Source organism: Strigops habroptila, chromosome 8 (assembly GCF_004027225.2).
Source record: "Strigops habroptila isolate Jane chromosome 8, bStrHab1.2.pri, whole genome shotgun sequence".
Taxonomy (NCBI): Eukaryota; Metazoa; Chordata; class Aves; order Psittaciformes; family Psittacidae; genus Strigops; species Strigops habroptila.
The window spans coordinates 31,441,560-31,468,933 of NC_044284.2; the positions used below are offsets into that span (position 1 = coordinate 31,441,560).

The 27,374-nt window shown below is 38.8% G+C and overlaps 1 protein-coding gene across 8 annotated transcripts in view; it reads left to right on the top strand.

The window, feature by feature from the left end:
• The first annotated feature begins 1,941 nt into the window (after positions 1-1,941).
• Positions 1,942-27,374, top strand: part of NAALADL2 (N-acetylated alpha-linked acidic dipeptidase like 2) — a 494,598-nt gene continuing 469,165 nt past the window's right edge. For 5 of the 8 annotated variants that reach the window (XM_030494654.1, XM_030494663.1, XM_030494664.1 and 2 more), the window contains exon 1: positions 2,068-2,428. The gene's annotated coding sequence lies outside the window, so the exon portion shown is untranslated. Of the gene's footprint in view, positions 1,999-2,067; positions 2,429-27,374 lie in introns of those variants that run through there. The other 3 variants (XM_030494655.1, XM_030494657.1, XM_030494656.1) reach the window with 2 other exon arrangements.

The window sequence follows — 27,374 nt, forward strand, 5'->3', positions numbered from 1 at the left end:
CCAAACTCTGGACTATCTAGCAGTGATTTACAGCTGAAGCAAGGAAATGCAGAACTGTGGTGATGGTAAATCTGTTTTGAACGTCAGTCTTTGCCTTTCACACAGAATGGGCAAGATTGACTTACACTACATGACACAAAAGCCTCAAGTCTGTACTTATGCTGTGACTAACAGAACCAGTACATCGCCACGGCTCTAACCTGTAGATAGTCTAGAAAAAGGAAGAATGTTGGAAGGAGCAGAACTGTAACATGTTCTTGCAGAAGAGAAATTGTGAACAAACCCTGATGAATCATGCTTTGAGTAAATATATTTGTTTACATAAATGCCTGAGAGATTTCTGTTTCCTTGGGCAAGAAAAGTATGCCACCAGTTGCAGTTGTTTTGCTTCTGCTTAATATTGGAAAAACTGCTTTATTAATGAGGATTGTAGATTAGTTCACCTGCTCTGCAGTGACTGCATTGCTCTGTGCTTTCTGAAATTGCTTTCAGAACTACAGTATTCCAACCAGACTTTCACATTAATAATTTATTAGCAGAAGCTACTTCTGTTATAAATGCCTGAAATTTGCTTTTCTGTGTGCTAGTGTGCATACCATATGCATGGAAGACTTAAGACTTTTAAAAGACACTGTTTTTTGCCTTCTCTGCAGTAGCTGTTGGGTTAAGATGTCTTTTTTTTTTTTTTTTTTTTTTTAAACAGGAGTTCTTATTATCCAGTAGGGAAAACATCTTAATTGTTCCCTTTTTATCGTTTTCCTTCCCCCCCCCCCCCCCCCCCATGGTGGTGGATATGTCATAAATGTCCTTCTGGGAAACGTTTCCTGACATATTTCCCCCTCTTAAAATTAATACTTCTATAGCTAATTCTCTTAGGGTAAACAATACCTAAGAGTATTCACTGGCTTCAGGCAGTGAAAATTAATAGGCTGTTCCTTCTCCTGCCTTTGCTGAAGACAGCTGAGCATTGCAGCTTGCATGGTAGCATCCTGGATTACAAGACAAACCGCAGATTTAGGACAGAATGCCCAGCAAAACGCTTACAAGCAGAACTAAGTCATTAATCTGTATTGAGGAAATTCCTTTTTTATAAGGAGAGACTATTGTAATGCGACCGCATTGAAGCGCAAAGTTTATCTACATTTAGAGGCTCTGTGAAAGCAGTATGACTGCAGCAGTTCAGACACCCATAAAACTGCACTTGTGTTTTCTGGTCCTGCTGGCATTGCTGTCGTGACCGTACCGCCCAGATATTCACTCCCACGGCGCTGTGCTGGGAAAACCTGCGGGTCGTGCCTGGCTCTGAGCACACTTGATAGCTCTCACCTCCCCTCCAGCGTGGTGGGTCTGTGAGTAGAGAGCATGTTACCATGTTAACTTGGATATGCACAAACCCCTGCATATCCCAATTTATCACCAAAAAGACCTAACACAAGGCTTGACCACCACTGTATCTGTCAAATGTTGTCGATCTACATCGTGAGGCAGGGAAAATCCTCTCGAACTAGAGGAGTTACAGCTGCAGGCTCTGGTAACGGCCGCACGACAACCTGCACAACCTGTTGGCACACCGTGCGAAAAGCTTTCTAGATTTTCCCTCTCCCCACGTTCCCCGGGACCAGGGTCCCGCTCGCCTCTTAGGCTTCGCCCCTGGCTGTCTGGGCGAGGGTCGGGGGCCGCGGGAAGGGCAAAGCCCGTCCGTTCCCGGCGGCGGGAACCGCTCTCTGCGCAGGTAGGGAGCCCCGCGGCGCGCAAGTCCGGTGCTCCAGAGATGGAGCCGAGGTGGGGCACGGCGCCCCCAGCCCGCCCCGCAACCGAGGGAAGCCCGGCGCCGCCGCCCGCCCGGAGGGCCGCTTCCTGCGGTGAGGTGGCCCCTGCCCGGCCGCCGGCGCCGCGCCGCTGGGGAGAGCGCGCTCCCCGCTTTACGGCTGCTGAAAACCTCCCTCGGCGAGCGCGGGGCAGCCGTACGGCGCCGGGGCACCCACCCGGGGTGGGCAGGTAACGGCGCGGCGGCGCGGGGAGGAGGCGGGCGGGGGGGGCTCGGACCGCCAAGTATCGGCGCCCCCTCTCCCGGGTGGGAGGTCAGTGTGTCGGTGTGCAGCTGTCGCGGAGCCCGGCTGTCAGCCGGGGCTGGTCCTCACGCCAGCGCCGCCGGCAGTGGGGGAAAACTTCGTCAAAGTGCGGCAGCTTGGTGAGTGTTTGTCTGCAAGTAACGCTCAACTCGGTAGAAAAACAGCCGTTCCGAGCCACCCTGACGTGCTCTGCGGCTGTTCCGCCCGCCCCGCCCCACGGCGCGGTGAGGTGCCGGGGAACCGGGTCCCGCGCTAATTGCTCTGTCGGTGCCGCCTGCTAACGAGGAGGTGGCGGCGGGGATCCTCTGCCCTGGCCGATGGGAGGCCCGAGCACGCTGCGACGTGCAGTGCAACAGGTAAATCTGCATTGCAAATGTGTCGTGCTGGAGGAGACTGAGCTGCGCTCTCCCGCTCTTTTTAGCTCCCGAGTTACCGCGTAGACTTACTGGGAGCGTTTTATTACTTGCTTTCAGTTCACTCAGCTGCGTTGAGAAATCAGACGCAAGCCTTGTCTCGGCTAGATTTAGAAATTATGTGTTGACTTATGCGTTAGCTCCTTAAAGCTTTTAAATATTAAAAATGAAACTCCAAGACATAGATACGTGACATCTTGAAAACTTTCTGGAAGCCATCAAACAAATGAACTGGGTGGAAACATGCTTTTCCCTCCCTCGTCTTGTGTGGGCTCAGATTAGCTGAAACACCAATGAGTAATTTCACAAGTTTCAGTTCAGGATAACACTGTAGTCCTGCTGTGTGATCCTCAGCGTCTTGGTTTCTCCATCCATATGGAGCTACTTGACTTCAGTATTTTTTTTTTTTTTTGTACAGCAAGTCTCTCTGAGCAGAGATGGCCTCAAACCTAATTAAAATGTACTCTGTGAAGTCTGTAGGGTTGACGCAAACAGTGCTGAGGCATCATGCTGACTTCAGCTGAAAAGTGCAGCATTTTTGCTGAGTCATCTGGACAGAAATATTCAGGGAAGAAATAAAGAATTTAGATTTTACCCTAATATGAGCAGCCTGTTTCATGTTGGTTTGTTTATTACTTGGTACATACTTCTTGCATTTACAGGCAAATTTATTTATTCAGTGGTTAGCATATGGAAAGCATTAGATGGCTGAAACTGTAACGATGCTGGAGTCCTGTAAATCAAGCAATGCCATATCTATTTTTAGAATTTTAATCTAAAGAGCTTTTTTATGTGTCCCAGTGCATCTGTAAAGCAGCATTTATCTCCAGTATCATCAAAAGACTAAAGAGTATCTTTTGAATGTTGGTCGTGGATCACATTCCTAGTAAATGTCTTAACTTTTTATGATAATCTACCATAAAGTTAATCACCTGAAACAAGCCCAAGAATGATCTTTTGCAGCAGACCTTTTGCAGTGTTTTTCAGCTGTTTTTTTTTTTTTAATAGCTGTAGAGCTATACACACAACATTATCTTAAAAAAGAAAAAAACCCCAAACCTGCAGAAACCCATTTTTCTCCAATTTTCATCAGTTTTTCTTGTTTTAAGTGTCTATGTAAACTTTGCATTTTTTTTTTTTCTTTTCCATATCCTTAATGTGAAAATAGTTTTATGTTGAAGATGTAAGCTGGGACATTACTAACAGGCCAAACTGCTTGATGATGAAGCAATACTTACGTTTGTGCTTTTGGCAGGCTGTTTTATTTGCTTTGAAGAGTTGGGTCCAGGTTGTTTATCTAAAGCAGAAAAAAGGATTAAGTGGTAAAAATGTCAGAATTGTCTAAGTTGATAGAAAGATGCTCAGGATTCGTGAGTGTCATATGCCTTCTCGCTCTGTTAATCTTCATAGCTGAAGTTTTAGCTTTGTCACTTACTGTGGTGCATACCTGCATTATTTTTCCCCTTCTTAAATAACCTTGGGGTATGAATAGAGACTAGACAAAAATAGACCTTTAAAGTGCATCCCCCCCCCCCCCCCCCCAATAAACAGATTTGATTCAGAAGTGTAGTTCTTACTGATGCAGATGTAGCCCTCCAGGGAGTAGATCTCCAGGGAGATCTTCATTATGGTTAATCTGTCAAATAGACATCTTCTAGATCCTCAAACTCTATCATTGGCTCTGGAGCTCCTCCTCTAAATGTTCGTTTGTTGGCCAAGACAGTATTCCTGCAATAAGGTGTATTTATTTAGTACAGAATCGGTGCTGAGCCTTTGGTGTTTACGCACATGAATCTATAAATATATGTATATTTAAAACTGAGATTATTAGGAGCATGGCTCTGTATTAGTGATAGAACTTAAAACTGGGAACTTGTAAGTTACCTTCCTGTGCAGATTACTTTCGTTTGCTGATTTGTAAAACAAAGATTATAACACTTGCCTGAAGATAACTGTAATTGAAAGTCTGAAATACAGGTGTTATCTCCAGCTGTGAGATACAGAACTGCTACTGAATGTCCATATTTTTAAGGGGCAAAGTTTCATTTTCCTGCCATGTGGAGATACAGTGGTGCCATTCTTGTTTTCACTGGCATTTGACTTTTGTTGTGTGTTTGATCTATTGGAAGAAGTAGCTCTCTGGGACTATTTCTGCTTGATTCCTTGCCTGGTGGGTTTCAGTATAAACTGGTAACTGGTGTGAGGAATGTGAGTCGTATTTGTTCTAGTACTGTGTGCCAAACCTTTGGTTAGGTGGCCATGTACAGAGGGGACCAACTGTGTAACTTCATTGTAGGTTGTTGGCAATCCAGCACCCACTGGGTCTACGTATGAAGTGCCAATAGTGGGAATTGCAGAACTCTTTTGTGTTGTGGTGAGGAAATGGACTTTTATGGACATAAAATTTTGAACTAGCACTTACATGGATCGTGCACTCACTGCAGCTTCGTTCATGTGACTGCTATGTTGGCTGATGGTTTCTGCAGCAAAACTGCTTTGTTGATATTTGTATTTTTGTTTGGACCTCCTGTGTTTATGAATTTCTGAAACTTACGTATGTGTTCTTCTGATTGCAAACCAAACTTCCGTGAATCAAAATCTCTTAGGTGTGATGTCTCTTCTCTCCCTCTGTCCACTTATATTTCTCTTTGAAAAACTTCAGTGAGATTGCTAGAGCAGTAAAGCAAGCACTTGTTTTTGTTCCTAACTTCTGTGATTGCATGTCTCGTATGTCTGTGTGATATTTTTGGGTTTTGATTTCCTTTTTTTTGTGGTGGTGGTGTTTTTTGTGTGGTGGTGGGTTTTTTTTTTTTTTGTGCGTTGTTTTGTTTTTAAGGTCAGGACTGGTGTTGGATTCAGAAGCTTTAGATTTCCAGAGCATGTCAGCATAAAAGCTCACATCAATACAGATATACTATTTAACAGTGAAAAAGCCCTGATTCCCCCAGCTCCCACCATGCACTTACATCATAAAGGGAGGGGAAGAAACATTTTCCTCTCCTGTTTTTCCCTCTAATTTAAAGATTTTCATGTTTCTTAACTGCATTGCTGAAGTGGTTGAGAGTTGAAATTTGACATGGAAATTGGCTCCATTAAGTAACTTAGTGTTCTGATTGAGAAAGGACGTTGTAGCAGGGTGAGGGGCAGTCTCTTCTCCCACATAAGACGTGATAGAACAAGAGGAAATGGCCTCGGGTTGTGCAAGGAGGGGTTTACATTGGATGTTAGGAAATTTTTTTTTTCGCCGAAAGACTTGTTGAGCATTGGAACAGGCTGCCCAGGGAAGTGGTGGAGTCACCATCCTTGGAGGGATTTAGAAGACTTCTAGATGTGGTGCTTATGGACATGGTTTAGTGGTGGACTTGGCAGTGCTAGGTTAGTGGCTGGACGTGATGATCTTAAAGGTCTTTCCCAACCTAAACATTCTGGTTGGTCTCCGATTCTGTCATCAGTTGAAAACAATGCACTCTATTCTTTGAGCATTAGCAACTTTAATGAATCCAAGTGCTTTAATGCAATTATGTGCATTAAAGCAGTTTGTTTCTTCTCAAATATACATCTACTGGTTCTGTCAGTTGTGTATGCTTGGTTAACATTGCTATGCAGGGAATTAGGAAAGGTTCATTCCCCATTACTATAAAGTAAAAATCAGGTACAGCTCTTACAGCCCAGGCTGAGTGCAGAAAAGTAGTTATTTTCTATAAGCCATGTACTAGCCGTGGGATCTGTTGGTCAGCTGGAATCTAGTAGGGGAAAAAATGTCAAGAGTTGAATATCTGAAAATGTAGTTAAGGAGTAATCAAATAAAGGTTCACGAGCACCGTTTGCTGTGGTTTCTTGTACAAACATGGTTGCAATTCTGTGTGAGTATCTGAAGCACAGAATAAGTACAGGAGCTGAATAAAAGTCAGAATATGCTATTATTTATTATTGATCCATTAGTTGTGATGTAGGTCAATATCCTGACTTTGATTGTTGACCTCAGAAAGCCTTGACTGGTTAACTCTACACTAGTAAGTGCAGCATTTCTTCTTTGTACAGAGCCAAAGGATTCAGCCATGGTTCTTCTATGGTTTCTGCTTGAAAATCAGAGGGAAATGCCACCTAACCACATGCTTATAGGGTGAGGGGAAATATGCGAGAGTCATTTGGGAGGTTGAATTGGTAGAATTGTTGGGTCTGTTCCTTTGTTCTTTCTTCATGGTTTTGAGCTTCTTAGTTAAATATTTTCCATGTAAATATGGATTAATTTATGGACCTTTTCGAGGAAGAGGTTCAATATGATTCAATCTGTGTAAGACTGAGCAAAAAATGTACAGCATATTTGTATTTGGCATTAATGAGATCACTCCAGTTATTATCACACCTCCTCATAATTAAGGTGGACAATTAATGAGATCTTATCCACCTAAACTGGACAAGAATCCTCTGTCCAGTTTAGGTGTTCATACTTGAAGGAGGATGTTAAAGAGAATTCGGAGAACTGTAAGAATTAATAGGGTTGAAAATAGTTCCTAAGGGAGAAATTCTAAGAGCTCAATATGTTAAATGTTATCAAAAAGAAAGGCAAGGAGGGACTTGATTCCAATGTTTACATGTGTGCATTATGAATAGAAATCTATGATGAAGCAGAAAATGATGGTATAACAAGATTCAGTGGCTAAAATATGAGCCATGCACATTTGCAGTAGAAATAAGAAATGCATCTTCAGCAATGAGGGAAATTTATTGCAGTTTATGTTAGGATATTCATCAAGTATTCAAAACTAATATAAATGTGATACCTTTCCTTTAAGATGTACCTAAATAAAAATTGAGGCCCTATGTCCATGTTCTGTAGAAGTCAAAATATATGATCGTAATATTCTTTCTGTATAAATAGATAAATCTACATAAAAAGAAAACAATGAAATATGGTTCTTTAACCCAGGATACTGTTGAAATTCAAACAGAGCTGATGATAGATAACTGAAGACTTTTAAAACATCTAAAATGCTTGGAAACAAGCTGTTTTAGAAGTTCTGTTCTGAGGATTGAAGATTGCTAAGTCATGTTGGCAACAAATTTATTCAGCAATAGAAAGATGTCATTACACTCAATTTCTGCATTAGTACATCTTGGCCATTGTCTGTAAATACTAAATTAACATGCCAGTTGCTAAGATATCTTACCAGTTTTCATGAAATTTCTGTGGAAATAAAGATGATCGAAGTCCAGAGTCTGAAAGAAAGGTGAAATTAAAAAAAAAAAAAAGAAAAAAAAAAATCCTGCTGTCACTGAGGAACTTTAATAGAAGAGAACACTTGGGCTGCTTTAGAAATCTGCTGAGTACAGCAGGCTGGTTAACAGAAGAGCTTTCTGTGCATGTGTGTGTGTGTGTAGTTATTGGAGAGTTTGCAAGGAGGGGTTTGTAGATCCTGCAGCGATTTCAGGGAAATATCTGTGTTATAATGCATTATCTCCTCCAGTGAAGAGCCAGAATGAATGTTCTGAGGTTTTTAGTGTGCTCAGCTTTACGTGCCTTTAGCAGGGTATACTTTTAGGCCTTAGGCTTAGTGGAATTGTAGGCAGCTGTGCTGATTTTGGCTGGGGTAGAGTTAATTTTCTTCATAGTAGCTAGCATGGGGCTATGTTTTGGATTTTTGCTGGAGACAGTGCTGATAATTCAGGGATGTTTTAATTACTGCTGAGCAGTGCTTACAGAGAGTCAAGGTCTTTTCTGCTCCTCACACCACCAGTGAGTAGGCTGGGGAAGCACAAGTTGTTGGGAGGGGATGCAGCCAGAACAGCTGACCCAAGGGGTATTCCATAGCATACAACATTATGCTCAGCATGCAAAGCTGAGGAAGAAGGAGGAAGGGAGGGACGTTTAGAGTGATGGTGTTTGTAAGTAACCATTAGGTGTGATGGAGCCCTGCTTTCTTGAGGATGGCTGAACACCTGCCTGACCATGGGAAGTGGTGAATGAATTCCTTGGTTTGCTTTGCTTGTGTGTGGCTTTTGCTTTACGTATTAAACTGTCTTCATCTCAGCCCACAAGTTTTCTCACTTTTACTCTTCTGTTTCTCTTCCCCATCACACTCGGGTTAGCAGGGTGAGTGAGTGGCTGCATGGGGTTTACTTGCTGTCTGGGGTTAAACCACAACAGCAGTATAAGAAGAAATAAAATAATTGTAAATCAGAATAGTGAAAACTCCTTTTGACACTTAAGTTTGACAGGAAGAGCAGAAATGAAGCTGAAGTGCAAGTCAGATAAGACTGTCTTGTATAAACTCCAGCTTTTTTGAGAAAACATGAGGAATCAGCCCTCAGTATGAAAGGATTGTCAAAATAAATGAAAAGGACTCAAGTACACCCACATCACTCACTGAAACCTGTCTTTTTGCTTAAATCCCTGAAGATACTGAAGCAATGACCAGAGGATTGATTAAAGAGTGTGGTTTGGTGAACCGAATCATGTATTCAATGAGATCCAGCTGGTTCTAATACTGCAGCAAATTAGAGCAGGAAAAGACTGCAGCTGGAAGGTTTTTTGAGAGTTTGAAGATGGTTATGCTTCTTTTCTCAAGTGATAATGTGCAAGTATCCAGAAAGTTTCATGTTATGTGTTGAACAGAAAGCTAGATATTTGTTGTAGTATTGATCAATGTGAAAGTTGGAGAAGTCTGCAAAAGTGTGTTGTTTTTTTTAGGGCTTAGTCGACAAATTCTAAACCACTTGCCAGTAAGATACTATGCAATGAGAAGTATTTAATGGCTTAGAAAGCAGCGGATGATGGATGTATGAAGTACTGTTGAAAAAAAGAAAGTGATTCCAAATGCTGTAATGACAGAAAATCCTTCATGAGTGCATGTGGAAGGTAGAGATGTTTGACTATGCATTGTTTTTCTCCTTACTAGCAGCAAGAAGTAATTCATAAGTGTGTACATATTTTCCTTCATGACTGCTTTTTATTTTGCAAATTATTATTTCTTAAGTTTATATTTAGACATTTTATTTAATGTTCTAAGTAGTTCCACACAGGTTCTACCTTTTCTACTTTTTATTGATATTCATGATAGGGAATGCCTAAATTCGTTTCAAGCTTTATCTTTGTACTGGTGATAAAAATTTGACTTTTATGAAAGAGAGGAATATTTTTTATGCAGCAGCTTAGGCTAAGATGATGTAAGGTGGTATAGACCAATTTTATGGTTTGAAAAGATTAACTTTGTCAAAACTGTAATAAGTATCTGTGTAGAGTGATGGGTGAGAAATTCTTAGAAAAGGAAAAAAAAATTATTTGCATAAAACCATGTGTATACTGTCAGTTTCCAAGTAGACTTGGGTGTATTTATCTACCCATTATAGTTCTTATTTTACAGATGAATATGCTAAGTGCTGTTCAGAATTATTTGGCCATATGTTCCTGTTTTTATGGAACTTCATTTTGTGGGCTCTTTATATAAATAAAGTTATTCTCTTTGTGATGGCATGTAGTAAGAGGAAAAGAATGTTATTTCAAATGTTATTTCTTTTGCAAAAGAGCAGATGGTGTTTGTATGTGGGGCTTCAAGTAAGTTTTACACTTTGAAGCTACTGCTTTATTCCGGATTTTCTAAATCTAAGTGAATTTAGTGTTTGTAGCTCTTCTGGAGCATACCAGGTTATATTACTCTTGATGTCAGTGTGTTTTAAGTCAGCAAAGGTGTGGAATTACATTGACCATGTGTATTAACCATGTGTATTTTCACATGAAATACATTTCACTGTATTTGTATAACATGGATTGATATCCGTGTGCAGGCAAGAGTTGCTTAAAATTTGTGTGCTGTACTTTGGCAAGACAGGACTGAGGTGAGGCTGAATGATCTCAAGTTCCTGCATTTTCATTCGTGCTTTTTTACAGGTGAGCATAAGACTTGACTCTTCCAGTCTTTATGACTTCAGATGCCACACCTTTGCAAAGCTGATAGAGAGCAGTCTCTTGATTATGTTAGCCAGCTCATTCAACACCTTTGGACACATCCCATCTACTGTCACAGTTGGGTCTCTACACTCAATTTGACATACTTCATGGGCACTAAAGTTGATACAAACCCTCCCAGGAAAAATAGTTAGCAGTTGATTAATTTTCACATTTGTCTCTTTTAATGTGAAATTTAAAATCCACTGGTTATGCCATTGTGAGGAAAAAAATTAATTTGATGGTAAAGTCTCAGAAGAATTCAGATGTGGAACTGCAGGCCACATTGAAACATTAAATCATTAAGCGTGCCTTTTTATAAATATGTTCTAAGAACTTTACATCTGTGAATCGCAAGCATGATGCTTTACGTTGTATTGCTGTCTAAATTAGTGAATTGTCTTTCACTGTTCCCTTGCTTAGTTTGTTGTTTTTCTTTTCTGGGCATGTTAAAAAACATACTTTCCTTGTGGTGATTTGTGTAAATAACTTGGTTTTAGAGATAAAATTAGTAAGCACAAATCCATATGAACTCTGGCACAGAAATTATTTCTTGCATGAATTTGAAAGTAGTATTAAGAAGAGGGTAGCAAAGAATATTGAACTGCTGTAGTTACATACCTTATCTACTACAAATAAAGGATTGTGCTGGTGACTTGAAGAGTTTTTTAATCTTTCTTTTAATACTGGCTATTGCTGTGGGAACCATTGCAGAGCATCTACAGAATGACAGAACTACCTCTGGAGAGGAAACTGGAACCTTGGGGGTCACCTGTATATAAAAGTGAAATGTACTGTGCCTCTGGCTAGTAGTAGGCTTTGTCCGAGGCTGATTTATAGAAGCCTATTAAAATATTAGTGGATGTACTCATTTAGAGGTCTCTGAGAATACCTGTGGAAGAAAATAATTGACCAATCAGGCTGCTGCTTCTGTTAGCTATTAAAGGAGACAGTTGTGATGCAGTGCCCTGTTCTGCATTCTGTAAGTTGGGCTGTAAGGGCTTAACAGTCATTTGGACCATACCTCAAGGTGTGGGGGGGTGGGATTCTGGTTAAAAAAGGAAGGTATTTACATGGTGTCAGAAATGTGCCTCTGAAATTTTTATTTTAGTAGTGAGGTCCTGCATTACTGGATCAATTGAGAATAAAACGTATATGATGTTGTTTATGTAAGTGCTTACACAAGAGAGGCATATGTTGAAATGCTCCGAGAAGCCTGGTCTTGTTTTCAGACCAAAGTGTTGGCCCAGAGCTGGTATGTGAGCATATGTTCAACCTGCTGAACCAGTGGTTATTCAGTCATCTTTCTCAGTCACAGGCAAGCATGCAAAAGTACCCAGTTTTCTTATTTTTTAATAATAAGATTGAATTCTTGTTTTCCTACCAGCTAATCACATGTATTAGATGTCTGATGAGTGTCTGCTGTTTGAAAACAGATACAACATGGGCAAGTATGTCTGGCACAAGCCATATGGTTTGATTTTTGTCTTTATGGAAATTGTAAAAAAACCCCTAATGCATGTAGTGAGCCAAGAAGCAGTAGAGAACATGGTGTTTCCAGGGGGATGGGGAGCTGCATTTCTAGTTCTGGTTGATTACCAGACTTTGCAGTTTTAATACAGAGCTTTTCTTGACTGTAGCTTCTTTTCGTTTGCTTCATCCACCTACTTGTAACACTGTGAAAATGAATGTTTTGGGAGATGCTTTCTCACTTTCATGCTTGGTCAAAAAAAGTTTTTTTTCTTCGTGTTTTCTAACAGCTGTTTTTCATAAGTGTATGTATGTGGAAAATACTCATTTCCCATGTGGCCTTAGCTGGCTTTTTTACACTTCACCATAACAAAAAGTAATTCTGCATAGACAGTTCATTCTTGATGTGTTTTGTATTCCAGCACTTAAGTCTAGATTTTGGAGTGGTTAATTAACTCTGAAACTATGAAAGTTTAAATTCACTGAATTCACATGTGTATTTTATGTGGATTTCAGTTTTTAAACCAGTTCTCAAGAACATGATTTCTAGAGCGAATAAGGTCTGCTCTGCAGGAAAAAATATGATGTATTTTAAGTGTTTTTTTTATTATTTTTTAAATATATATTTTTATTAATATGAATGCTCCAAGACTCAGAAATTCCCAAGAGCAAATGTTTTCTTGGGATGTGTATCCAAACATAGGATGCTTCTGTGGCACAAGTGTGGAGTTTTGTTTTGTTTGTTTGTTTTGTAAAATTATTTTTTCAGTGTTTCTTTTTCTTTGTAAAAAAGGCACATACTGCTGTTTTGTTGTGTAATGTACAGATGGCTCTTGCACATAAAAATTATGAATGTACCTCTGAGTATAGGGAACTGAAATGAAATACACATTTTCATATATGTAGTGATTATATACTAACATATGTAAACATACAATAATTTATTTAAGTATGTGCAATCTTGATCAGATAGGCTTGTGGCTTCTGAATTTGAAAATAGTTCCAGAAAACTTGTAGAGAATATTTGTAGGAATTTTTCTAGGTTCCTGTCCTAAGGGAATCTGGGGTGTATTAAAGGAAAAGTGTGTTTCTTAGGAAATATATAGTTTGAACAATTATTGAGTTATTTCAAATTACGTAAAACTAATCTGAGATGGTCTCCCATTTGAAATAGGTATTAGTGTTTCTCTTGTACCCTGAATAATGCTCAGGCTGAAATATGTTTGTTGTCTAGTTGCTAATAGATCAGGGTTTGATAGAGTTGTCTGTGTGTGTTAGCATCTGAGAGCAGATGTATTGACTGTCTTTGGAAGGGTGAGGTGAGCTGTAAGGGAGTTATTATCCAGTCTTCCTTCCGGTAAAAGACTTGTGTTTCAATACATAAAAAAGGGGGGGAAAATGTTAGTGAATATCAAATTATATTTGAATTATCAGAAGTAAAATACGTGATGCTGCTGCTTAACGCGGAATTGTTTTTTGTTTGGTAAGAATTCAAGCAGAAATGAAAGATTTGAAAAAACTCTCATTCCATCTTTGTCAAGATTAAGTATATTTTTGGAAAATAATACTGATGTTTAGGGACTTTCTGCCCTTTGGCTTATTTGTTTTGTGTTTGTTTGGTTTTTTCTTTATAAAATTAAATTTTTCTTTATAAAATTATACACATTTTTATATGTGTATAATATGTTCTAAGTGACAATGCCTAAGTAATTTATTCCCTTTTCTAGCAAATACTTTGTGTGATTCAGCTTTGAAGTCCAATTCTTTCTATGTTTAATGGAGACATTTCTTTTTCTTTTTTTGTTTGAAAGGAGCTAATTAATGAAACTTCCTAGAAAAATGAGATAGAATGGTTACCAAAAAAAGAGGGGAAAAAATTTTCTTGACCTTTAATGCATAATTATTTTTAGTATCAGTTCAAAAGTCCGAAAATCACTGATGTCCTGAGAAGGCATGAAAGTGCTAGCGTAAAAGATACATCAAAGTAATTCAGTTTTTCAGTATTGAAATAAATGTGATGGAAAGGGAAACTCTCCAGATACTTAGATCTTAAAATCGCTTAAGTGGAAATTTGGTTTTTATTCTTCCTTGTTAGAAGGGTTGCATTTACACTATTGTTTCTCGAATAAATTAACCGAACAGGTTATTATTATGGAGCACCCTACGGAATAGTAATCCATTTATTGTTTGTCTTTTGCTTTGGAGGAATTCCATCTAGAAACTTTTATGCAATTACTTTGTGCAATGTGAAGTATTCCAACCTGCTCTGTAAATGTACCTCTTTAAAGTGCAGATCGACACCCAGTTATACTAATTTATGAAGAAAAGTGAAAAAGAACAGAATTTTCTTTGAAATTCTATAGAGGAAATTGTCTTACAGTGATAAGAGATGTGCCTCACAAACTGGCATAAAATGCAGACTAACCGTTGTACTGATTTGCTTGAAGTGGAAACATGGGTAGATATTTTACTAACAAAAGGAAGCCAGCAATCTGAACATAGATAAAACTTGAGTAGTTCACTGGTGGAAATCTAGGCATAGAAATCTTGTCTTGGTTAGTTAAGTAATTCTTCCTAGGAACATTCTGTATGCATTGAAAAGTTTCTTAACTTACAGAATGTAATGTAAACACTACCTCAGTCTTTCCTGGTAATCTTTTTCAAATCGGGGCTTTTCTTAAGACTTCATTTCAGGTAGTGCTGTAGGCACTGACTGTACCATAACATGCAGTGTTGTGTGTTTGATCTCTGTTTCAGAACATTTTCTAATCCTCACTGGTGTGGTATACTAATTGGTGTCTTCAGAGGTGTGCATTTTGTTAGGTATTGTAGCAGGTTAAAAATTAAAAGGAAGTGCCCAGGAAAATTAATTTAATCAGGAGTACTTTCTGCAGTCTCAGTACTCAGTCTGGTTTATCAGGCCTTCATAATAAGAATAGCAATAGTAAATAAAGAGTGATTTGATGTTTACCTAAGGTACTGTTAAGATGAGAGGTTTCTGGATTTTTTCCAGGGTGCATTTTTGAAGGCTGTTAGCATTTTTTTAGTATTTGTGAGTTTTTTGTGTACTCCCTTGGCTGTGTCGCATGGACTGAACAGCAGGTCAGACTTGAACAAAATAAATATACACAGTCTAAAATTTGCAGGATTTTGCAATCAATGTAATGAAGTTAAATGGTTGGAAAGTTTGGTGGGTATTTTTTTCTTTTAATTGGTCTTTAATGGATTATAGATTAGTATTGCAAATAATTTTGTTTTTAAAATAGCCTGCTACTAAAATACATGCCTTAGTTTGTAAAATTTTATATTATTTTCAGTAGCAGCCTTGTGTCTTTCCATTATTTAGATGTGAAAATCTGGACAAGATTAAATCCTCCCCCCAGCTGCTAACCTTTGTTTCTCTTCAGGCTGCTTCTGGCCTTGTTTTAAATCCAGATTTCCAGGCTGGGGATGTGTGGGTGTGTTAGGCAAAATAAGAGACTTCGCCTGGAGTATATACCAATCTGAAATGAACCTGAGGTATCTGATACCTGAGGTGCTAGGCTTTTGTAGTGACTGCTTTAGTCAAGCCAATTTGGGGGCAATGAAACTTAGATCTCTGGATTTACAGGTTGACCACTCAGTGCTTAAGTCAGAGCTCTTGCTTGGCAAAGTGTTCGTATTTGAGATTATATGCTTCCCTCTGCTAACTCAACAACTTAATGAAGAGCGTTTGCTGAAATCTCACTGACTTCACTTCTTTGTGAGGAGATAATTACTTGTTTCATGAATAAAGATCTGTGGTCACTGGCAAACTCAGATGACTATAAATGTTTCGCAAATGACTAAAACAAAATAATGGGATAGTCAGGGTCACCTATTTATTGCTCTGAATGCTTTAACAGTCTGGTCTCATTTTTCTTAGTTTAAGGTCAACAGCTCATGGGAACAACCCCAGTTCTCACACTGCAGGGTCCCTTCCATGTAGTCCTTATGCACATAGGTTGGCATAAAAGCAGTGCTTGCATAGGAGCAGTAGTTGGATTATTGAAGTGAGCGTACCATACTAATGTGAGAGTACAAAGCTTGCATCTTTCATCAGTGGGCATCTTTTTAGTTAATAGTAACTAAAAAGGAATCTTTTTAGTTAATAGTAAGAGATGCTATGAGGAGGAGAGAGTGGGGTCTTTGTCGTTGTGTTACACAGAGTAGAATATATACAGAACAGACTATTGTAAAGGTTGGGCTACACTAACAAGTACCTGAGAAAAGTCTGAATTATTGAAACCTGTGTCCATACCATGAAGCTAGGGTGGGATTCAGTAAAAAAAACAACAACCAACTTTACAACAAATGAAGTTGGAATGCATTTTTATTGCGTTCTCTGCTTCAAGAGTAGCTTTCTGAATTGGATTCCTAGTGAGAATTTGTGAAAATTTTATGTGTAAGTAGCACATTCATGAATAGTTTATTCATCTTGGCTTTTTTCCTGATCTGAGCATGAATTTATTACCTTTAGGCAAGCCTGTAAGGATTCAAGCAATTTTTTTTTTCCCCCCCTAAAATTCAACTTGTAGTGCTATCAAATTTTATTTCTTTTTAACAAGCAGAGACCTTACTTAGCAGAGATTGCTGGAGAGCTGCAGCTCCACACATCTGTGACTCATGCCTGTTCTCATCCAAACGTGTGTGTTAGACTTCAGTGGATTTAAGGTCAGACCTGCTACAAATTTGGTAGCTTGAGGACAATTAATTTGGTGGAAAGAAATGTGTGAAAAGACTGAGTGTTTTGTACTGCTTTTTTGTCTAATGCAGACTTTGACTAATACAAGTTAGTTGTGTCCTTTTTTGTCATTGTGTCAGTCCCTCCTTCCCTTCCCCTCTTACATCACATGATACACTTTGACTGGAACAAGTAGTCTCTAACAGAGGTAAATTAATGTTGATCAGCTTATACAATTAGTCCAATTTGATAGGAGAATGAAAAAATGTAACCCCCTGCAAAACCTATTTATAAAGTAGTTCATAATATATATTACTGAAGCACAGTTTCTCCAACCTAGATCCAATTTAATTGAAAAAATATATTACTAGAAATGTAATTAAAACATGAACAGCAGAGCTAATATTTTATCTGCGTAGAAATTATACAATTCTGCAATGGTCAAACTAGTATTACATCTACATAATGTAAAGTAGGATCAGTGCCATGCAGCTGTGTTCGTTACCTGCTGGAGCTACCCAGGACGCTGCTTGGTGCATTGAGGCTGCAAGAGGTGTGGAGTTCCCTGTGCTCCCTGTGTGCTGATTTCGTGGTGTTGCTGGATGTGTTAATGAGACCAGGAGATGTTAAAAGCAGCTTTCCAGCCAGGAAGCAGAAAACTAGTAGTTCTGTCAAAGCAGGGGACAGAACTCAGATGTCGGTCCCCAGGGTTTGTGGGGACTTCCTCAGCGCCATAATCTGTTGTTCTCTACACCGTGTGGCTATTGGAAACGTAGTAATGAACTTCAAGGCAATTATCTCAATCCCTTCTTTTAAGAACTGAAGTTTTGTGGCTTTTTCTTTTCTTTTTTTTTTTTTAATATCCTCTGTTCGCAAGGGAAATGTCCAGAATATGGATATCTAACTAAGCACAAGCAGGGATGAGCTTGAGTTTGAAAGACTTGGTCAATATTCAGATGCAGCCACTGTTCACCTGCATGGCCTTGGCCAAGACTGCTTTTCTTTCCTGTGGTTTCACTTCCCTATCTATAAAATCTCAGAAATTGCAATAAGACAAAACAAAGGAATATATATAAAAATGACATACATATAAATAAATAAATGTAAGCTTGTTTTCTTGTGTACTCAGGTCAATGATTGCAATAGGCCTATAGTTTGTACTGAATATTCATGGTTTGAATAGGAAGGCTAAAAATGGATAATTATGAAGGCAATGACATGTTTTGTCAGGCTGTGTTAAGATCCTTTGGGCTGTAACTTAATGCTTATCTAGTAGTAACAACATCATAGTGTCTCCAGGTTCATGTGAACTGTAGTTTCTGACCGATGATAATGCATTCCACTGTGACTTATGCTTCTCACGTACCAGTCTTTAATGTGTGCTTCAACTTTCCCTCGCAACATCTACCATAAGCTCTAACTACAATAATAGTAATAGAAAAGTATTTTTTTTTATAATGAGGAAAGCTCTGCAAATTTTCACAGCATATCATGTACAATTCTTGCATCAAGGTTGCTTGCTTGGGGACAGCTATTTTTAGTCAAAGATGAATGTCACAGGATGGATCTTCTGGCAGAAGGATGCTTTGGTTCATCACCAGAGGCAGAACTACTTAAATGAAATTGTGTTTTTGGATCTGTTTGTGTTCAGTTAGGTATTTGTACTCTAGGCATTTTCCTTGTGAACAGAGGATATTTGGACAATAAAAAAAAATAAAAAACCCAAACAAAACTCCACCTCAGACACTTCAAAAATAGGTGTTTTGTTTTTTTATTAAGTAGAAAGTGATCAGTGGTGGGTTTTTTTTTATTATTATTAAAAAAAATATAGAGTGGTCACTTCAAGGGAAAGGACAAATTCATCAAAATTGTAAAACTTTTATTGTATATTAACCATAAAATGGAAGTGCAGCTAGGTCATATCATGTCTGATGGGAATGCAATACACAGGTAGTAGTTGTGCAACTGTCCATTAACACACTGGAAAGCTCATGAGTTCCAAACCTCACTTGGAGTACTGCGTACAGTTCTGGTGTCCTCAACATAAAAAGGACATGGAGCTGTTGGAGAAAGTCCAGAGGAGGGCCACGAGGATGATAAGAGGGCTGGAGCACCTCCCGTATGAAGACAGGCTGAGAGAGTTGGGGCTGTTCAGCCTGGAGAAGAGAAGGTGGCGTGGAGACTCCTAGCAGCCTTCCAGTATCTGAAGGGGGCCTATAAGGATGCTGGGGAGGGACTCTTCCTTAGGGACTGTAGTGGTAGGACAAGGGGTAATGGGTTCAAACTTTAACAGGGGAAGTTTAGATTAGATATAAGGAAGAAGTTCTTTACAGTGAGGGTGGTGAAGCACTGGAATGGGTTGCCCAGGGATGTTGTGGGTGCTCCATCCCTGGCAGTGTTCAAGGCCGGGTTGGACAGAGTCTTGGGCCACATGGTTTAGTGGAAGGTGTCCCTGCCCATGGCAGGGGGGTTGGAACTAGATGATCTTAAGGTCCTTTCCAACCCTTACTATTTTATGATTCTGTAAGAACTGTTCCTACTGTTGGAGTACTGAAAAGATCTTTTTCTAACAATAATCCTATTATACCTAGAAGGTAACCCACCGCATAAAGGCGATTTGTATTTGTATCCTGATATGATAGAGTGAAAGAGGAAAAGAAAATCTCTTTGTAAAAATTCTCCACCACTATCTCCATAATCTCTACTTGAGTGAGCATCAGCCAAGTGAGAAAATGAAAAATTATAACCTGCCAAGCATCAGTGGCAAACTGAAATGAAAAAATTGCAAGTTAATAACAGTGATGCCTCAGAAAAATTTGCTGGCCAATTTAACATTGCTTTATCCAAGGTCACATCTTGCAGCTGATTATTTTTAGTAATTTGCAGATGAGGACTTTCTACCTTTCTTACGGCAAGTGAAGATCAGGGAAATGCCAGGTATGGGTTAAAGCTCAAGGTTATCAGTCTCCTCAGATCAGAAGTAAATCAGGTTCCCTGCTTGTTTGCTTGAGACTGGGCTCAGAAATTATTTCCATTGTAGTGAAATAGGACATCTATGCTATCCTTTATGGCAGCAATAAAGTCAATGTAACTGGAAAATTTACAGTGGAGCGAGGTAGGCAAAGGTGTTGAAAGTACAAGAAACTAAAAGCTGGCAGAATTTCTTCTGGAGGAGAATCTTGCTAATGTTCGCTTGATGATTTTTGTGTAATAGTGTTAAAAGGTATTATGTTGCACATTTTCAGGGTTTCTTAAGGAATGTGAACCTGTCACAAGCTAATACGAGGCATACTGTAAGTGTAATCCTGTGAAATAACCAAAGTACATTACTGGAATTCAGGGTATGAAAATTATTAGTGAACTGTAGCAGCACTTAATTTCCTCCAGTGCAATCTACACAATCATCTTAACGTTACAGAGTGAACCTTGCTACAACATTTGCAAAGCATTGACACACTGTCGTGTATTTAAAATAGACCATTCTTCAACAAATGGAATGTATTGTTGGTTTGTGGAATCTCCTGCTCCAAGCCTGCAGTGCAGGGTTTGCAAGGGGAAACCCTCTGTGCTGTTGTTTTGATGTGGTTCTGTAGTCCTTTTAATGAAGGATATGTAACATCCTGATATGCTGAAGTGTACACAGTGATTCTAGGGAGATTTTGTGGTTCAAAAATCTTGTCTGTGGGTAATTGTTTTTCAGCCACTGAGTTGCTGTGCAGAAAAGAGTGCAGTGCTTCTGCCTGGCATAGAAAGTGAAGGGCACTTCTTACAGAGAGATTGATAGAGTACCTTATTTGTAGCTGCCCTGTCTTCTAGCCAAATATGTCTTCTCTGTCATTAAAATGATAAAAATAGTCAAGCAGCTCCATTCAAGGACTCTCTGAAAGCATTTGTTTTTATTCCTGTACACGAGAGCTTTGTAAGCTAGGGCTGTTCTTTGTTGAGATGACTGAAAGTGTTGCTAGAGTGCTTTTCCAGAACAAGAGGATTAACTTGGAAGAGGTGTTACTGGCCATCAGTAGCCATCACTGTGGTCAGAAACCTGGGTTAAGGTCTTCGCCTCTAGAACCAAGTCTTCTGGGCGTTTGATCAGTAGGAATGGGAGCTGAATTCCTGCTATATTTCCCATCTTTCTGTTGAAGTTCACTATTGGATCACTCATGTCCTGTCTGGCTTCTGAGACGAAATCGCAGCTTGAACTGTTGAATTTTTCTTGCAGTCATGCAATACATCATATTGAGTTAGTTCAGTAGCCTTAATCTAGCACTTGCTCCGTGAAACTGTGAATGTATCAATCAATACTTATTTCAGTAAATGTAAAGCAAAATGAAAATTCTTTTGATAACTGCTGTCCATTTCATTATCTCTTTTTTAATCACAGAACTGTGTCTTAAAGTTTCCACAGTTCTTTAAACTTTGTAGCCTGTCTGCTTTCGTATACATCTGGCTGATGCCAGCAGCTCTCTCCTCTCCCAGACAAGGTTCCTTCCATCTATTGCATTAGGTTAATCTGCTGCATTCCTCCAGCAGAAGGAAGCTGAATCTTTCCTGACATATCCAGGCAGCTGTGGCAGGCAGACCTCTGGACCTAGGAGCAAAAATTTCAGGGAGTATGAGACTTCAAACTTGATGTTTTATTGCCTTGTTATTTTTCTTCCTCAAAAGTAGTATTGCTTTAGGAGATTTGCAATGCAGGCAAAGCAACCAAGCTTTGTATTGCCATTCTCTAGCATCGCTTAGTCGTACCATCTAGTGTTATGTGATGTCTAATATCCAGACCCTGACAGGTGACAGGGGTCAGGCCACACAAAGCAGCAGCTGTTGGGTTATATTTATGTACAAAGTGGAATTTCTCCACTGAACTGTGTGATATTTTCCTGGTTTATACTAAGGCTGCTTTCCGTTTATGCAGGAAAGTGTGTATCTATCTGTAATATTTCTAAGTATATGGGCTTTCATTTATACACACCCTTTCCACCATTTTTATGGCACTATAAAGGAGTCTTAGTCGAGATTAAATTCCTCCCCTTTTCTGTAAAACATACCTCTAGTGAAATTTCTAGGGTAATGGTTTTCTTTTAACGTTGCAAATATTAAGAGAGAAACGTACAGGTGAGAAGAAGAAGCAGAGCATGGAGAAGATAAATACCTGTGCACATCTAGGCATGAGTTTTTCTTCATACCTTGCAGGACAGAACTGGACTAGTCCCATTCTACTGTTTATGTCAACAGTGTTGTTTTAGATGCTTTATTCTGTGCCCTCTCCATGGGAATGAAATGACAACTTTCTTGTGCTTATATACATATGACCATCTATATGGATGCTTAGTACTTTGTGGATGGAGGAGATAGCATCTGCAGCTAGTAACCTCCAGTTGTAAAATTGCAGATCTTTGCCAGCTAAGGGGAGGTGCAGCAGGCCGTATTCAAAATCAAGCCATTTTTGGTTGCTGTTGTGAAAAAGGTAGAGCTTGATTCTCCTCTTTGCTTGTCAGGGAGTTAAGGCTTTTGTGCTGTCTTCAACCGAATGTTGGTAATAGGCTCCATAAAGAGAACTTTTGTGCAACGATTCATTTAGCAAAGAAATTGTGGGTAGCAAAAGCAGACTTTAGGAAGAAAAGGTAAGTATTTAGACTTTTTTTTTTGGTAAATATTATGTAAATATTTGCAGGCTGTTGGTTTTTTGTTTTGTTTTCTTCTGAAAACATTGTTTTAAGGCAACTCACCCTGTGATTATACTTCTATTTTTTCTGGTAGGCCTATTATTTTCAGAAGCTGAGAGTGAAATGATGGGAGAGATTTAAAATAGGTTTCCTTTTTGAAACTTCTGTACTTCAGATTATTAAAATGTGCGAAAGGAGTTCCCTGACCCATTACAAAATAATTCTTTTGCCAACAGAAAACACAAGGCATTCTGATGACACTTGTAATTGTGGTACTTGCAGAATAATTACCCCGGTAGTTAATTTTCATATTGTTGGAAATCGTATTTGCATGTTATATTTAATTGGAAAAGGCATGCTTTGCTCTGTGCACATCTGGAAATACTCATTGGGTGTAATTCGAGAGCAAATGTATGTTTACCACATAGGTAAGCAAACATTTAACTATCTGACAGGAGAATGCATTTTAATATCACTTTCATGTGATACTACATCCCTATACAACTGCATTTTTCCAAGTTATAGCGAGTCGAAGTAGTGGTGGATATTGAATACTTAGATGTTTATCCAACATACCAGATTCCAATGGTTGTGAAGTTTTGAATTGTGCCAGAAACCAATTTGCGGTCAGGTTTTGGCATCTGTGTCCTCAGATTCATTTGCTGATGTTGCCTCTCTCCAGTTAAATTACTTTTGTACCAGGTGAAGTTCTAGCTCAGTACTTCCACAGAAAAAGGAAACAGATCTCACAACTTTGGACAGTTGCTCTTTACTTAGCTTTTGCTACTCTTCACCCTGAACTATTACTGAACACAGCCTTTCCTTCGGCGAAGAGATGATTGAACGATTGAACTTTTCATATGTAACTGAAGACACCTGGTTAATGAAGTGCCAAAGACTGAAGTAGGAAGGACACTTCTGTAGAGGATGAACAATAAAGATAATGGGGTGGTGCATTGGCACAAAATGAAAAGTCATATTCATTAGTAAAATAAAAATAAACCCACCCCCCCAACAACAAAGTTCAGACAGTGATGAACTAGAATAAACAGCTTTTCCTGTGGTGGGCATGGGCATTTTAAAAGGTCTTTTGAATAGAGATCAGCTTGTATTTTGAGGTTAAATTACCCCAGTGAAAATAATTTCTTTGTGTGCTTTCTGGGTATGTAGTTTAGTCAGGCTGTCTTTGAAAGAAGCCTGGGACAAACATGAACATTTTCTTGATGTGATGTCTTTGTTTCACAAGAGAGGAGAAAAGGGCTGTGGTCATTCTACCAGATGGGATGGAACTACCTAGAGCATGTTGTTAATACTAGATTTTTCTCCACTTTATTTACACTGTAATGTTATTGACGTTAATGATTATTATTTTTAAACTTAAATTAACAGCTAAAAATACTGTCCAGAGTGTGAAACAATTGTTAAATTAGCACTTATTAATATGCAGTGATCTTAAATCGAAATCAGGCTGGGTGTGGAAGAATTCTTAGTGCATGGAAATCAGTGTTATCATGCGACCTCATTTTTTTCCCATTATGTTATCTTCTAAAAGCCTTCTGTTTAACAGCTCTGTATAGTGATTTACGTTTCAGATAGCTCCAAGTACTTGTTTTGTATGCTTCTGAGTCCTGCTGTGCGTTGTCATCAGATAGACAAAATGCTGCCCTCTCTGAGCACTGCATGAGGCTACCCCGGTTTAACTTGTCATATGGCTAGAACTGGAGTTAAGGTTTTGTTTTATGAGCAGAACTGGGGACTGGAGTGAAACTCCAGTTTGTACATCCAGTGGGTAGTCACTGGATAGGAACTCATTTTGGTTGTTACCAAGCTGGGTGGTAATCATTCAGCAAGTAGAAGATACTGAACTAGCCAGTCTTCCTAAGCTGTTGATGTATGTCTTTTTAGGGACTAAATTTTAAAAAACATAGTGTTTCTTCTAGCAATGTGTACTGCTTTCTTTTCTTTTTTTTTTTTTTTTTAAAGTGTGTGTTCAGGATAAAAGTATGTGTGACCTTGGTTTAAAAAAAAAAAAAGTACGTGATCAAATTTCATTGCATAAAAATACATCTGAAAAGTTAAATAAAAATCCTTTCCTGCAGATTAAGACTTCTGCCTTTCTCCTCCGTTTTAAACACACTCTTTACATGATGCTTAAGCTTTCAAGTCAAAGTTACGAGGTGCTTTAGCCAGGCTTGAGTCTGAGAATGAGACCCAAACCAGGACAATAACAAAATGACACAAAGATTGACTTCAGTGTGCTTGCTGGATGAAGTGAAAACTGCTGAAATATAAATCCTATATCCTGGGATTTCACTGCCTGCCGGAACTAATCTCATTAACTTAAAACCACCTGAGGCTTAAAAGAGATATACACTGCCGTGAGAAATTATATTTATCTCATCCTAGGGGGGAAATCCTTTCCCTCCCCCAGTTTACCTTACTTTTGACTTTGTCGTTCTTGAATTACCAGGTCATTTCTCCCCCATGGGAAAGTCGTCATAGCTCTCTGCAGTGCAATTACTGTACTGAAGTTCACTGCTGTATGAATGCTGAGATCACTGTTCAAGGTTTTTCTTCTTAAATACTTTCCTAAAGAAAACAAAGACTGGAAAAATAATTGTTAGCAGTTTACTTAAAACTCCCCTAGAGTTACAGGAAGAGACTCTAGAATTAAAGACATAGCATAAGGAAAACAGCTTGTTGAAGATATATAGGTGTTCATTGCCGTTGTAAACTAGATACTGAGTTTTCTTCAACCAGTGCAGTTTTAAGAGGTTGATTGCCTCTGATAATTGGTGATTGGATGCAGGAATTTTGATTGCAAGGTTGCAGTTTTAAAGCCAATGAATGTTTCCACCAAGAGTTGCATGGTTGTGTGGTTGATTGCTGCAATCCCATTTGGATGAAGACTTCATCGCATATCTACATTCAATATTGAAGTCTAGACAGTGGAAATAATCTCTTTGATGTGGAATGATTTTGGATGAGGCCTTATCTGATGGCAGCAAGGCAAAATGACCTTGTTCAAGTGTCTTTTAATGTTTGTCTACTTAGGAAAAAAAGAAAAATCAATTTTGAGTTATCCATTAAACAGTTAAAACATAGAAGGGTATTACGAAAAATGATATTAAAGCTGAGCTAGCTTTCAAAACCAAAAGTGAAGTCCAGGATGCAGAAAGCCTTCTGCAGGGAAAGGTTTTTGTGGCAAGCCCTGGCCCTTGGCATATTGCTTCCGGAAGGGAGCCTGGAGTACATTTGTGTTGTGGAGGTTAAAGTTCCTTACAGTGAAATGGATATGCTCATGTCTATGATTTAGAGAAGAGACCACTGAGCAAAACTGCACGTGATTTCTGTAAAATCCAGTTCAGCTCAAAAGATGATTTGTGGATTTGAAAGATGAGTCTGTCAAAGTTCAACACTAGTAGTGCCTTATTAGCCCTAAGTCACTGTTTTAATGACGAGCCATTTAAAATGTCCTCTTTTGATAGAAAGTTGCTTTGCAACACTCTTGCCTATCAGTATGGAAGACAAAATGAAGAAAATGTTTTATGTTTTCAGAATGTACTTCTTCCCTGTTACTACAAGCAGAATGGTGTGTGCTTCAGACCATTCGATATAACTGGTACGCTGTATCAGTGTTGGACCCTATTTCTCCTAGGAAAATCATGGAGTTTGGACAACAGTAGTCTCATTGCAGGCCACATGAACATGTGCAGAGGATGTTTCCCCATATTGAAAACAAGATAAGTTTACACATTTACAGCACCCAGAGAGCCTTGTTTGTTTCCTAATTTACCCTCAAAGCCACCCTATTTTTTCCAGCGGGTTGATTGGTGTATGGGTTAGTCTAAACTTGACTGAGCCATTATGATGGTGAAATTCGGTGTTTGAGGTTATGATCAGAATTTACGAAGAACAGATAGGATGAAGGTTGGGTTGGGGAGGGACAGTAGGATGGTTTTTGGTTTGGAAGGGTGTTACTTATTTCTATTTGCATACAATTAATGCTTGATTTAGCAGTGTCTAGTAACAAGTGGATGTGAACTATAATATACTTAATGTTTCCAGCAGTTAGTAATAGCTTAGGTCAGTTTGTGGTACAGATAATCAGGAGTGTAGTGCTCGTGTGTTGTGATTTGTTCAGAAGTCTGAGTTCCTTGATAAATGGTACAACAGTTTATTGGGTGATCTTTAATTTTATATGCAAGGCAATTAAATTGTGAAATTAAGGTTGAAAAATCACGAGCAAAATACAGTATGTACTCCAGTGCTTTAATGGACTCCATTGTTCCCTGATACTTAACTGTCTTTGAACATTCAAGTCATCTAGTCTGTTGATGGGAATGCCCCATTAAAGGTATTTAAGGGACTGCACTGCAATGCAGATGAGCAAATAGTTCAGTGCATTCATGTGACTGGATAAGAAGCCCATGTAACTTACTTGTCCTGCATAGTGCTAATTATGTATTGTGATTTTGTCTAGATGTAAGTGATTTTGGCCAAGTGGCTTTGTTTAATTTTATTGAGCAATGAATAAATCAGTGAAAGTATAAACGATTATGGATATTGTGTTGCTAAAAAAAGCAACATGCTTGCTGGACTCTTATGTCACATTACTTTTCAGTCCTGCCTAAATAAGTGCAACATATTCTAGTTCAGTGATGGACAGGCTGTTGATTCTTAAACTACCTAGGGAGTAGGAACCAAACACCTTGAATGATTTATGTGTTTTCTTTGTAAGCTTGTTTTTGTTTTGTAACCTTTAAAATGTGGGTTTTATGAGTGGTATCATTAAAATTTATACTCCCTTTAGTATGTGATGTTAGCCATTATTGCTCTGCTGTGCCTTCAGATCACCTGTCTGAATTATAAAACAGCCTTCCTTGGAGCTAAATAGTACTTTTTTTCCTTTCTAGAGTAAATGCATGTGGACTTCATTATTTTTTCATTGGTGCTCCCATACTGGAGCAGAGGTCAGAATCTGGCCTTTTCTGCTTTCTGTCCAAATGAGAAAGGTTGCCAGGAGTAACTGTGTATTTCTAAGAATGATATATGAAGGGTTTTTTAACTTAGGAGATTTGATATCAATCAGAAGAAACTGACAGAATT